We start from the raw sequence: 13,846 nt of genomic DNA, 5'->3' as shown, positions 1-13,846 counted from the left end.
TCCTTCTTAGAAAAAGAAAACATATTTCTCATAATTATTTGTAATTACAATGGACTGGCTAGTGGTTGAGCCTGTACTGAAATAATTTGAAGTCATTCTATCATTTTCCAAAAGCATCTTCAACTTCGCCAGAAAATAAGGAGCCTACAAAAATGATTAACATAAAGACTAAATAAAAACAACTAATTGAAGGAACAATTACTGATAGTTTTCATATGTAAATTTTAGCATTCAATCTTATTTTTTAATTAATTCCATTATATTGGTGTTTCATAGGTCAGAGAATTTTATGACTACACACCAAAAATGTTGTTTATGAAGCAATTTACAAGGAACTGCCCACAAATATCTTCTAACACATTTTTTTTCTTTTGTCCAATTCAAATTGTTATTGCTTCACTTTTTCCTTTTTAAGTCTATTCTTTTTCTTTTTCACTTCTACATCCTTTTTTTGCCCTTCAAGGGGTAGTCCATTCTAAAGTATATGCCATTCTTTCTGGAATTCACATAGCACCAAATTACTTCAATCTGCAAGTACAGTAAGAAAGAGAGAAGAAAAGGAAATCCCAAGTGACAGGAGATAAACATCCTTACATATACACAAAGCATCACTGTCCTCCACCCTCTTGACAAAAACCCATAAATAGGGTGGCCAAAGCTTATTTATAGAAAGGACAAAGGGTAGCACAGGATAAAATGAAAATACAGCCAAAGAAACCTTAGTCTCCTCTGGTCTAATTTAAACAGGGTTACTCAAGTTCATGAATTGGTAATAGATGATGTTGCAAGATAAGGATGAATCAAAGAGTCATCGCTAAAATATTGTTTTATTCTAAGGACAGACTGCATCATATGTTTTGACCTAAAAGATATGACTCACAGGAAACCCAGGATTCCTTTTCCTTTCTTCGCTGAAATGTGAACAAAACCAAACAGGGTGGGGGTGCCACATATCAAGAGTCCAGCATTACTTGAATGGTGGTTTCAATTCTGCTACCCATCAGATACGTGACTTAGGTAAGTCACCTAACTTCTGAGTCTCAGTTTCCTCATCTATTAAACGGGGACAATTATACCTAACTGAACTAATTTACCATTAGGATCAAATGAGATAAGAGATCTGCTGATTCCACCTACTATCTCTCAATTCTATTCACTTCTTTCAATCCCCATTGTCACTATCTTTAATTCCAATCATCAACATTTCTATCCTAGCCTAGATCACTGCTTTATAAGTATCAGATCACATACCAGGGCTCATTCATGAAGAAAATGAGAAAAACGAGGGCAATGTAGTAAATTTTTCATAAAGCTAAAGGTATTCCATGTAAATATCTAATATTCACTTGAGATTTCTGTGTATGTGTGGTTATGTATGTTAAAATGTCCTTTATTTTATGAAATAATTCTGACATAAGGTATGCTTTTAATGCCCTTATTTAACAAACTGAAAAGGTTGACAGCTCTCTTATGTTGATCCTCAAAATTTTTTTAAAAAAATTTTTGCTAATTCATGAAATCCAAATGTACCTCTAGTCTACATTATTCTAACAAACAAAATTGTTCAATTAAACATACTGATCTTCCAGGCTTCAGCTTTTATTTCCAATACAGCTGCAATGTGTCCTCCATACACCAGCCACAATGATCATATTTTTTATTAATTTGTTATTAATAAAACAAATCCTGGTACACCTGTGCTAAAGATACTTTCTTTGCTTCCATGTTGGCTGACAAAGTCCCCAGCTCACCTCCTTGCACTCTGCACATTTTTATCCCCAGACTTTTGCACAGGAGCAGCCACCCTCACCTCCACTCCTCTTTCCCAGCCAAATATTGCATCTCCTTCCTCTCAGCCACTATCCTTCTTGCTCTCAGGTGTCTTCCTTGGTTCCCCCAAGCCCAGATTACATGTACTTCCCATGTGCTCTTACAGAAACCCTTACATCCCTTGTTGTAGACCCCTATCCATACAATTGACAAATATTTACTGAGCTGCTACGTGTCAGGCACTGCCCTAGGTGCTGGAGCTACAATAGTGAATAAGGCAAAGACCCATTCCCAAAGAGCTAACATTCTAGTAAGAGAAAACAGACTACAAATTAAAAGTCAAAATAACAAAGAAGTAAAATATCTGGTGATGTCTCATCATTGTATCACATGAACCTAGCACAATGCCTGGCTCCTAATTGGTGCTCAGAAAATATTTGTTAAATAAATATAATAACTACAGGGGTGCCAAATAGCGCCATACAAATGTGAAACATTAACTATTATGCACATAGGTCCATACTGGACTAAAGATCTCTTCTCAGAGTCTGGTTCAAGCTTCCAGAAGCCTAAAACATGCTGTGTCAGCCATACCAGGACATTCACTATTCTAGCCTTGCTTTTAAAAAAACCAAGTTGGCAAAAGCAGTAATTTTATCAGTAACTTTCAGACCAAATGAGTTAAAGCACTGAAGTCTCAAAAGTCCCAACTTGGCATATGCATCTTCCTCAAACTCAAAACACAAAATTAGAAGAAAACCAGTTCCTTATATGGTTCAGACACCAGGATGCTGGCTTCGTACAATATCTAAAAGGTTAATATGGAAAAGTCAATAACTACATGAACAAGGACCTTGTCAGATCACTGTCAAGGCATAATCCCACCTGAGTTATCACCTGCTGAAGTGAATTAAAGTCAAGAAAGTAAATTCTTAATGAATATTCACTTGCCTTTAGTCCAAGAAGGGTCTTAGAAATAAGCTTTCCTTTAATTAAAAATAAAAGTAACCCAGAAAGCTGAAATGAGATCTGAGGAACCCTTCAACATGGGTCAGCCAGTCAGCATAAGAAAGAGTTGGCAGTACCCAGGTGAAACTGCTCCAGGGTGTGACTGTAACACCACTCTGTTCAAGCAAAGATTTGGAAAATAGATTTTCTGGATAGAACTGGGCCTAACATCTCCACTACCAAACTGACAAACCGAAAAATAAACCTGGTACAAAGGTACCCAGTGGTTCTGAAAGTAGCTCACTGTTTTCACAGACTGCAAAGACATCAAGCCCTGGGCCTGAGACATGCACCAATCAATCAACCAACTGACAAATATATATTAAGCATTATGCTAAGTGCTCTGGAGGCCCCTCACACATATGAGATAAAATTCTAAGCCTCAAGGCACTTTCAATCAAGTTTACAAAATAAGACAGAAATGAATGGAAAAACAGAAACAAAAAAACAAACCATGATTGAAGGGTTGGCACGGTAAGCACCATAGAAGTGGTGTAACATTGCTCTAAAGGCCAAAGTGGTGGGGCAGAGCCCACAGAAGAATGCTCCAGGACGGCTAGTTTCACAAGAGATGGGACTAACCAGGATGTTGACAGATTTGGAAAAGCAAAGAAGAGGTCCTAAACTATTCTAGGTGAAGCTTGGCCTTGAAGGACAGCTAGGATTCATCTCTCCCAAGGGCTGGGGAGGCTGAAGGAGGAGGAAGAAAGGGGCTGGAGAAGAGGATGGCACAAGGACACTGTCAAGGCACAGATGTGTAAGGCCTGCCAGGGGACAACAGAAGGCTGGAGCAAAAAGTTCTGGTAGAGAACAGGCTGGACTGTGGAAGGCCTCAAATGCCAAGCTAATGAATTTGGACCTTATTTCTTAAATACTGGAAAGCTACTTGAAGTCTGGCAAAGGAGTAACATAATGAACTGTGTTTGGGTCTGTCCTAAAAGTTTCACGTAAGTCTACACTGCCCACATAAAAGAGTTAAAGAGAGAATTTGTTTTTAACAATGTGCTAAAAGTTTAAAGACCAACATATTTTCACATATATTTAAATAAAATCACATCACTGTGACTAAGTTTTAGATCATTCAGATAATCACATATACCTGAGTAAGATGCAGAAAACATTGAAAGGTCCATTTTAAGCATCACTGAAAAATGATTTCTGAAAGGCAAGCCCAGCCCTAACTACATATACTCCCTCACTTCACCATCCTCCAAACTTGACTAGGGTCTTTATTTTGTTTTAAGCATTACAGATTTCCTTACATACCTAGAAGGAAGAGCTATCAATCATCAATCTGGATGGTGTGGGTTAATAGGGTCTTTGTTCAGAAAATTTAATTATAGGATTATGGATTCGAGTCTTCGATGAACGCAAAATGAAAATATCGGGGGGGGGGGGGGACTCTCTCTCTCTACTAATCTGCCACCACGGCAGCTGGAGGGACCTTCAGAATTGTCCCTGTGTGCATCATCTGGAGAGGCAGTTTCTCCCCTGGTGTCTGTGGCATGGCCGATCCTAATTTACTCCTACTTGCTTCTCTGGCCTGATCTCTGGCAATCCTGTACCACCACTTCCCAGAAAGGCACTGCAATCAAGGGCCTGAAGATGCCCAAATGTAATTTTGGCAGTTTTGTACACCTTAGGGGCTTCTGCCTCAACACAGGGAACGTGACTGCACTAGTTGGCACTGGCTCCAGGCAACACCAGTTTTACCACCTTTGACCCCCAAAGGCTGTGTAGAGAGAACACAGCCTTTAACCAAGCTTTAATCTATCTTAATATTTACCAAATAATTTTACTCTGGCAAGTAATTATCTAAGGAAGGCTGTTGAACCAAGGGTATTTTGGGCTGCACTTTATGCTTTGTTGATTATCATAGAGACGCCAGCATTTAAAAACTATAAACAAGGAACCAAGTAAATTGTAATAACATTTTAAGATAACTAGAATTTGAAAGTTTTCTGAGTAACAAAGCAAGGAAAAAACTCTGGTTAATAAAAGACCCGCTTTCTAAAACTTGGGACATGTTCAGGCACTCTTCCACAGAAATCTAAGATTCATGCCAGTGTCACAAAGAGGAAAGCTGCTGACCAAAAAAATCAATATGAAAAGTATAAAGAGAATTTCCCAAAGTAGTAGGGTAAGTGACTCCAAGTGCCTGAAAATCTCTAAATCAGGTCCTCCTAAAGCACTGTAAAGGTAAAATTTTTAGTTTAAAAAAGGCAGGGGAAGATACCTTTTAGTTTGAAGTTTTAATTTCAAACTAAAGTAGAAGATAACCTTTCCAATATGTTCAAACGTTCAGGTTCCTAGAGAAAAGGAACATGTAAATATAGTATACAGGAATTATTAAGGCAATATTTAATGGAAAGGTGAAAGACATTAAACTCAGAATAGGTCATTTTGGAAACAAGACCAAAGAACTTTAGTTTCTCTTAATTTCTACCATTCTTTCATATACTGAGTACTATGTTTGGCATTTTGGGGGATACAAACATGAATTTGACTTTCAGTTCCCCTCAGTGTTGGGGGGAAACCTCAAATCAAAATCACACAACAAACAACAAAAAGCCACCCTTTTTTGAAATCTGCCTTAAACATTAAAAGGCACTTCCAGTTCAAAATGCAAAGGTAACTATTCCCACAGAGAGACAATTATTTGGATAGAGACATGTGGTAAACATTTCCTAGGGAAGGAGCAAATGAAAAAGGTCAAAAGCAAAAGTCAACTGAGAAGAGCTGCAACATCTCAGCAATTTACAAATTTAAAGGAGAGCAACAGTTTGAAAGGTGGGGGATACACACTCCACCTCCATTCATTGTAAACTGAGATTTAAGAGAAAAGCTCTTGCTTCTCTGGGCTGAATACCACAACATCTGTTCTCTTGTCATAACAGAATCTAAGCTGATTTAAGAAAATATTCTCTCTTTTTTAGAGCTGTTGGTTCATAATTACATGATTTCTCCTGAGTCTTGGTTTCCTTAAGACATGTTTATTCTGCACATCTGCTCTCCCCATACCTGATTACACAAAGGTATCAGAAAGAGCAAACTAACAGGTATAAAGAGACCAGCCCTCAAAACAGATCAAAGCAAACAGCCCATGGAGTCCTTTGGAAATCTTGGCTGGCAGCTCTTGTAAATAAAAGTGCTTCTAAAGCAGAAAGCATTCAACTACCGTATTTATATAGGGCGTGATTGACAGGTCAGTTATTAACTTCATAAAAACACAGGCAATGTTAACTAGCAAGAATGTTTGTTCTAGCTGTTCTATCTGAAGGAAAATGAAATCCAAGATAGAATGGCTTGCTCTCTGTTTCTTTTAAGTATTTATTTTAGAACCGTGCAGTATAAAAGAATGTTTTTTCAAGTCAGTGAACTTAAGCTATTTTGCTTACTGTTCTGGAATTTAAGTATGTTGTTATAATTCTTTAGAAAACAAATGTTACATTTACTAAAGGCAAATTCCAATGGTGCACCATGATCTTTTCAAGCCCTCAAAAAATTTTTATTCTTTTGAATTACTAAAATTAAAGAAAATTTACATCAATTAATCTTTCTTCTAGTAACTAAAGTGTATCAAATTGGGGAATCAAAGAGCAGGAGGGCTTCCTTCCAGTGCTCTGGATGCAGGCATATGTTCCTTGAATTGTTTATGGTAGCAAGTCTAAAATTTGCCAGAGAAGATAAAAATAAACTGGTCTGTATTTCATTAATGTTATTTTGAGGGCTCTTATTACTAATACATTCTATCACGTATGATCATTTATTACAATATTACAAAGCAGTATATTTTATTTTTTTAATTCTCAGAAAATAATGTCATTTGTACATTGATATATGGTCAGGAAATCCCGTAGAAGAACTAAAATTCACTTTTGCATGCCACAGTTTTCATCCTTGAGGCTTAATATGGTTAGTGCCCACACCCATCCCAGTGGGTAGGAACAAAAGTGTCAACCTAGGTTTCTCCAACTGAAGAGCAACTTTTATCATAGCAGTTTTGACCAACTATATAGCAAAGAAATCAAAAAACCTTGCATTTGTACAGTCTATACTCTTACTCATTTATAAAATGATTTTTTTTAAGTAACAAGGAAGAAGTGGAAGGAAAAACAAGTTTTGCTTTTTTGAATCAATCAACAAATACTTCCAAGATTGAAATTATATAAAGTTGGCATTTCCCAGCCAAATAGATGCTTATGAAGTGGACTCGTGTTTATGTGCTGTTTGTTTATGAATTTTTAATATCCTCAGGCCTGAGAGTTTTTCCATGTAAACACAAGTTTTGTTAAATGCCTCTTGAATCAAATTTAAAAGGCTATTTGTTATCAAAATGTTTCACTCTTAGCAAAGGCTGTCATCAGATGAGCTACATACCAAACACAAGAGCAAACCAAAAATCCCCAGGAAATCCACCCTTGCTCATCAGTACATTTAATGTACCACAATCCTGCTTGCTTCCTCCAGCATTCCTGCAAACAACAGTCTTTCAGAACACAAAATTCTTATGAAATAAATACTGAGCCTTAGAACATGCCCTGGCCTCCTCCACTATCCATCCCTCCTCCTTCCCCCGCGGGACTATATTTTCAAACTAGAATATTTGTTTTGACAGACTTCTGCTTGCTTAATTCTCTGGCAAAGGATTTCTTGCACACCCCTAGCCAGTAATGAACATTTTGCCAGAAATATGCAACTCTTGGCATGACAAGAATAGGTGGGGCGGTGGAGGAGGGGGGACCCTGCCGGCACAGACTTCCAGAACTAAAGATAAAAGCAGGTACACTGGATGAACAGAATCCTTTCCCTTAACATATTATAATTTCCTCTTGTTTTCCCTGCTTCTCACTATCATGAGGAAAACCTTCATTTGGCAGTTTCACATACCTTCTCTACACTATATAAAGCAATGGGAAACTATTCCCTAAATCTTGGTTTCTAATTAAAGAACTACTTATCCAAATGAAAAATGTAGGTTAGCTAATCCTACTCAGAGAGTAAATCTCCAAAACAATTTCTTAATAATAGTTTATCAGGAAAATTAAAATCCATTGAACTTGTTTAATCCAGTGGAATACTTCTCTTTCATTATTTCTCCAGTTACATTTAAGGACCTAACACTCAAAAACTTAACAATGCAAGATGGCTCCACCTTCCCCCGCTGAGTTCAGGAGGGCTGGGCGGGGTGTATCGCACAGCTCTCCTCAGAGAGTGCAGGGTGGGGGTGAAGTGCCTCCTTCTCCAACTTCCCAGATTCTTGGGAGGAATAGCCCACAAAGTAGATTTCCTGCATGGGTGGATTCAGGCACTTTCCAGAAAAACAAAACAAAACAAAATACTCATGGATCTTGAAACAAACATGTCCTAAAGAATATTGGATTATTGAAATACTCAATCTCTGTTGTGAGATCCTCTTTCCTCCACAGATCACTCAAATATTGATGCCTCCTGAAGTCTCCTCTCACCCCTCTGGGTGATCTCATTCACTGTTCTGGCATAAAATACTATCCATACACAGACTACTTCATCTAGCCCAGATCTCATTCCTATGCCCCAGACCCCATATAACAAGCTGCCAAATGGATATGTCCCACTGGATATCATCTGAAAACACAAGTGCAAAACTAAACTTGGTATCTCCCCCCACCAATCTGTTCCTCCTCCTAAAGCCTCACCTCTGTAAATGGCACCATTAGCTCTAAAAACTGTCCAAGCCACAAATCTGCCATCATCCCACTATGTTTCTTCTTCCCTGGTCCCTTGTTTTTCATCAAGTCCTGTCAAATCTGCTGTCTTAATATCTCTAATCAATATCTTCCTCTCCATCTTCCTTGTCCACCTCATTTCTAACCTGAACTCATGCTTCTCTCTTTTCACCACTCAGTCCATCCAGTTTCCCAAAGTGTGTTCTTTAAAACAGTTTTCACAAGATGTTCCATAAAGAGGACTCCATGTTCCAATATTTTCAATGAGTAGTCAACACTATGCATGAAGAGTCACAGTACATAACAGCATATAAAGTCTTCAAGAAAACTTAGACTGAAGAAATGTATTCACACCAGCCTTTCACCACCATCGTCTGTCCTCCTGGCTCCCCTTTCACCCAGTTTTTCTTCACTTGGCTAACTTCTATCTACTCATCTTCAAGCTCAGGCTCTGACTCTTACAGGAAGCCTTCCCTGACAGTCTTTACTCATCCCCACTCTATACTTCCAAATCTCTCCTTGTATGTCTCTATAAGGGACCATTCATGCTACTGGGATATAGTGTGGAGGATGTCTACTCTGCCGGATTCTCAGACCCTGGAGGGCAAAGCCTTTGACTTATTTAACTTCTAATACCTAGCACATTACCTGGCACATAACAGCAGGTCAATAAACCCCATTGTGTAAATGAATACTAACAAGAGCTAAATGTACTGTGCATTTACTGTGTGCCAGGCACTCTCCTAACCTCCCGGTGTACATTAACTCAATCGCACAAAAACCCTCAGAGGTATTTTCCCCATGCAATACATGATGCAACTGAGTCAGAAATACTGAATACATTTCATTATTCCTTCAATTTAACCTTATTTTCTTATCTCCAGCAGGGTAAACCTGAGTAATTTTACTACTCAGGAAAGAGGATATGATTAAACACCACTGGAAAGCTATTTGGCAGAACTGTTACTTTTTAAAATACTATATATTATTGGACAAAAAAGCTTTGATGTAATGAGAAAAACTGAATGTGAACACACCTCTGCTTCACACTAGATATAAGACATTGTAGCAAATAAATAATCAAATTCCAAGTGTGTCATCTAGAATGGGTGACAATAATATTTATCAAGTATTCTTATCAGGAATATATGAGATAAGCATGTGAAAGCCCTTTGCAGCCTTTATAAAGGTTAAAAAGCTTTATAAAGCGTTATAAAGCTAGGTATACTGATGCTATTACTATCAAGAACAATACAGTGGAATGATGCTTACCTGCTCACGCAGCAAATATTTAGGATTCGTTACTATATATTTCTATTTTTATTTACCTATCGATAAACTGGCCCAAATAATTGGAAGAGTTTTCAAATCTGCATAGAGATTTCTCCTGAAAGTTGAGGAAGAAACTTTCTACTGAATTGAACTAATCAAATCACATCTGTTTTGAGGCTCACAGTATAAACTAGTAAATAAGAAAAATCGTTGAGTATTAACAAAAAACATGAAAACAGTCCTAAAAATGTCAACAAAACCATGACCAGCCCAACTATCTATCTACTCTGTAGAGACTGTCTATACTCTTCTGTCACTAATGGAATCTTATATAATATAGCCAGTGCTCTCAGCCCTACAAACTATGAACAGCTCAGTAGATAAATCTCAGTAAGCCTCCACATCAAACAGACTGGAAGAAATCAAAAGACCGCTGAGCTAAGCCAGACCAGGCTGATATTTTGGTTTATTGGTTAACTGTTATGCTTGGAAAGGCATAAAGCTTAATTGCAAGGCTTGAGGTGTATGTAAAAAATGCCTGACTTAAGTAGAAATACTGATCATAGCATCTGTCACTAGTTAAAATACGTGGAGATCTTTATCCAGGATTTTTGTTGTTGTTGTTTATATTTTAAATAAATGAAAATAGCCAGTTGCATGGTGACTAAACATGAATCATTGTTTCAGCTTTTTGAGAATGCTTGGTGTAAATTAGGGAGTAACACTGTTGTTAATCCAAGTCATGTGAAAGTTAAAAAAGGGGAAAATCTGGTTTAGTTTATGACTTCTTGTGGTATTAACCATAGGTTTTTCACAAATATTAATGAATACAACACTTTGAAACACTATATGGAAAAGTAAAATCCGGTGGTGTTATTTGGATCTTTTTACCATTTTCTACTGAATAACTAACCCCATTTGGCTGAACAAGCAACAAAACTAAACATTTTTTAAAGGCCCTAGCAGAAAGTTCTTCTAGTAAAGTTTCAGTAAAGCTTTTAGTATTAGACTGAAATGAGGTCCTCATCACTACACTCCCCTCATTTTCACTGCTACCAAAGCTACACAATCATCCTCAATCATCACTTACATAGTGCTTTAAGAATTCACAGAAAACTTAAAATACAGTCCCTCCCCTAAAAACTTGTTATTTATTTGAGAGAATGTAACTAATTCTCAAGAAACAATAACCAATGCCAGAAAGAGACAATATACATAATCTGGGGCACACCAGGAATAGTCTTAAGGAGAGGAGAACACATGCTAGGATGACCAGTTTATTCGTTCAATTAATTTAAAATAATTATCACTAAAGAAGAGTTTCCTATATACGAAGCACCACCACTCTAGGCCTTTTATAAGGACTATAGCATTTACTCCTCACGACAACTCTAGGGGCAGATACTACTACCACCCTCATTTTATGATGATGCTGAAATGAAGAAACTGAGGCTCAGGGAACTAAATAACTTGTCCAAAGTCAGAGCCCAAAGTTAAATCGAGGGCTGCCTATCTCAACATGCATCTTCTTAGCAACATCATTTTCTTGCCTGCTACATAAGGCAGACCCTGAATAAGGCACTAGAGTACAAGGGAGCACCAGATCCAGATCTTCTTCTCAAGCAAGCCACAGTCAGGTCCAGGAAGACTTGGAGAGGGGAAAAAAGATTTGGGCTGAACCCAAAGGATGGGAAAAATCAGCATACTGTAAGAAAAAGAGTAGGGACAGGCATTGCAGGAAGAAGCATGAACAAAAGCACCAAAAAGAAAAGCCTAACAAATTCAAAAGAACAGCAGGGAGATTAGCTTGATTAGATTATGTTTGTTTGGGTGGGGGGGGGAGAAGTTAGTTGGTAGGAGTTTAATAAATATTTGTGGGTTTGAATAATAGGAGATAAGGTGAAAAGGGCAGGTCCAACTTATATAGGGCCTTGAAAGCTAAGCTGAAGAAAATACAATTAACCAACAAATAATGTGGGCAAACCTTCAACCTCACTAGTAATAAAAGCAATGTAAATTGAAACAACATGGTAATTTCTCCCTTACATTCCCTCAACCTTGCATTAAAAAATAATTATACTCACCACTAGGAAGATTATACATACTGGTAATTTATAAATTAATATCATCTTATTTTTAAAAAGTTTGGCTACCAGTTTCATTGAATGTTTATATTCTTTAATCCAGTATCTTCATTGCTAATAATTTATCCCAAAAATATAATCCAAAAAACATGGGCAGAACTAAATTGCATTAGAGAATACTCCCTGCACCATTTTTTTATAATATGGAAAAATTAGATGGAATGTAAATGCTCAATGATAAGTGGCTGGTCAAAACTAAAAGAAAAGGTTGTTTTTTTGTTTGTTTGTTTTTTATTAAGATTTTTAAAAAGAAAAGCTTTTTAAAAAGGGGAAAAGGCGAATTAGAGGGCTATGGACTTTAGGCTGTAGGCAACAGAGAGCTAATAAAAATTTGTGAGTATGATTGTGACATGGGGAAACTTTTTCAAAATCGATTTATCGGCTGGGCGTGGTGGCTCACGCCTGCAATCCTAGCACTCTGGGAGGCCGAGGCGGGTGGATCGCTCAAGGTCAGGAGTTCGAGACCAGCCTGAGTAAAAGCGAGACCCCCGTCTCTACTAAAAAATAGAAAGAAATTAGCTGGACAACTAAAAATATACAGAAAAAATTAGCCAGGCATGGCGGCGCATGCCTGTAGTCCCAGCTACTTGGGAGGCTGAGGCAGAAGGATTGCTTGAGCCCAGGAGTTTGAGGTTGCTGTGAGCTAGGCTGATGCCACGGCACTCCAGCCAGGGTGACAGAGCGGGACTCTGCTTCAAAAAAAAAAAAAATCAATTTATCAAGAAATCTGACAATACATACACAAAATCTGAAGACGAGTTATGTACCCTGTGACCAAGAAATTACACCTAGGACAATCTATCTGCAGGAAATAACCTTACATGTTAGAACACTTTATAAACAAAGACACTCACCACACTGTTATTAACAATATTCTAAAAACTAGAGGGGAAATCAAAATATTTAATAGTATAATAGAATTATCAAGGAAACTATGATCTGTCCATTGTAAGGAATGTTACTGAAGCACTTACAAAAAGATAAAATGAATGATGATTATAAAACTACATGAAAAATGCTTCCTATAAGTGAAAAAAGGAGGCTGAAAGACTGTGTATACAGAATAATTACAAATATATTTTATAAAAACTAAATACTCATGGACAAAAAAAAAAATGGCAGGAAAACACACCAAAATGATAATAAAGATTGCATTTGGGTGAAGAGAATAATACTTTAACTTTTCCATATTCTCCATAAGCATATACTACTTTCAATATAAAAAGAGAGAACAAAAATGAAGTAGAGAGAGGCAAGAGTAGAGTTCTGGAGACCACAGCACAATCCATTCATCCCCCAGGCTCTGGAAGACTCTGCAGTTTCAACCAGACTTAGCTAACCCACAAAATCAGCAGTGACATGGTGGCAAAGAGGAGACAATTCCAGTTGAAGAATATTTGTTTTGAATATAGGGAAAGACAATTCATCCATGGTATGCATACTGATACCAGGGAGGACCCAAGGGACAAAAGGTTGACTGTGCTAAGAAAGAATAAATGTAAGAAAAGAGTTTGAGTTGTGGGTGTTTTTCTTCAATTTCACAATTGCACTCAGGTCTCTAAAGATCCAAGGTTCTCTTAAGCAAAAAGATCAAAACTTATTGATTAGAGGGGAACATAAAATACTATTATCATTTATTGCTCCCCCCAAAAGAATAAAAGTATTGACAATTATATCACTGAGTATTTCTGATTATAAAGAATACACATAAAAAATCAGTCAGTTTTTCTGAAAAATAGAGAAACCGCTTGTAAATAGTGAGCATAGCTCCAAGCATTTGCTAACACACAGGCTATGGCATTTACATCATAGAATATATAAGAATAACCAAATGCTTATTTCTTGGGTTATACTATAATAATAATGTAATATTTAATTCCCAATTAGTGATCATTCCCTCTTCTTATCACTATTGTCACTTCACAATGAGACTTATCTGTTCCT

At 37.2% G+C, this 13,846-nt stretch overlaps 1 protein-coding gene across 1 annotated transcript in view; it reads right to left on the bottom strand.

The window, feature by feature from the left end:
* THADA (THADA armadillo repeat containing) overlaps nt 1-13,846 on the bottom strand; it is a 307,357-nt gene that overhangs the window by 198,125 nt on the left and 95,386 nt on the right. The window lies entirely within an intron of this gene.

Source organism: Eulemur rufifrons, chromosome 19 (assembly GCF_041146395.1).
Source record: "Eulemur rufifrons isolate Redbay chromosome 19, OSU_ERuf_1, whole genome shotgun sequence".
NCBI classification, from domain to species: Eukaryota; Metazoa; Chordata; class Mammalia; order Primates; family Lemuridae; genus Eulemur; species Eulemur rufifrons.
This window is presented reverse-complemented; position numbering and strand designations above follow the sequence as displayed.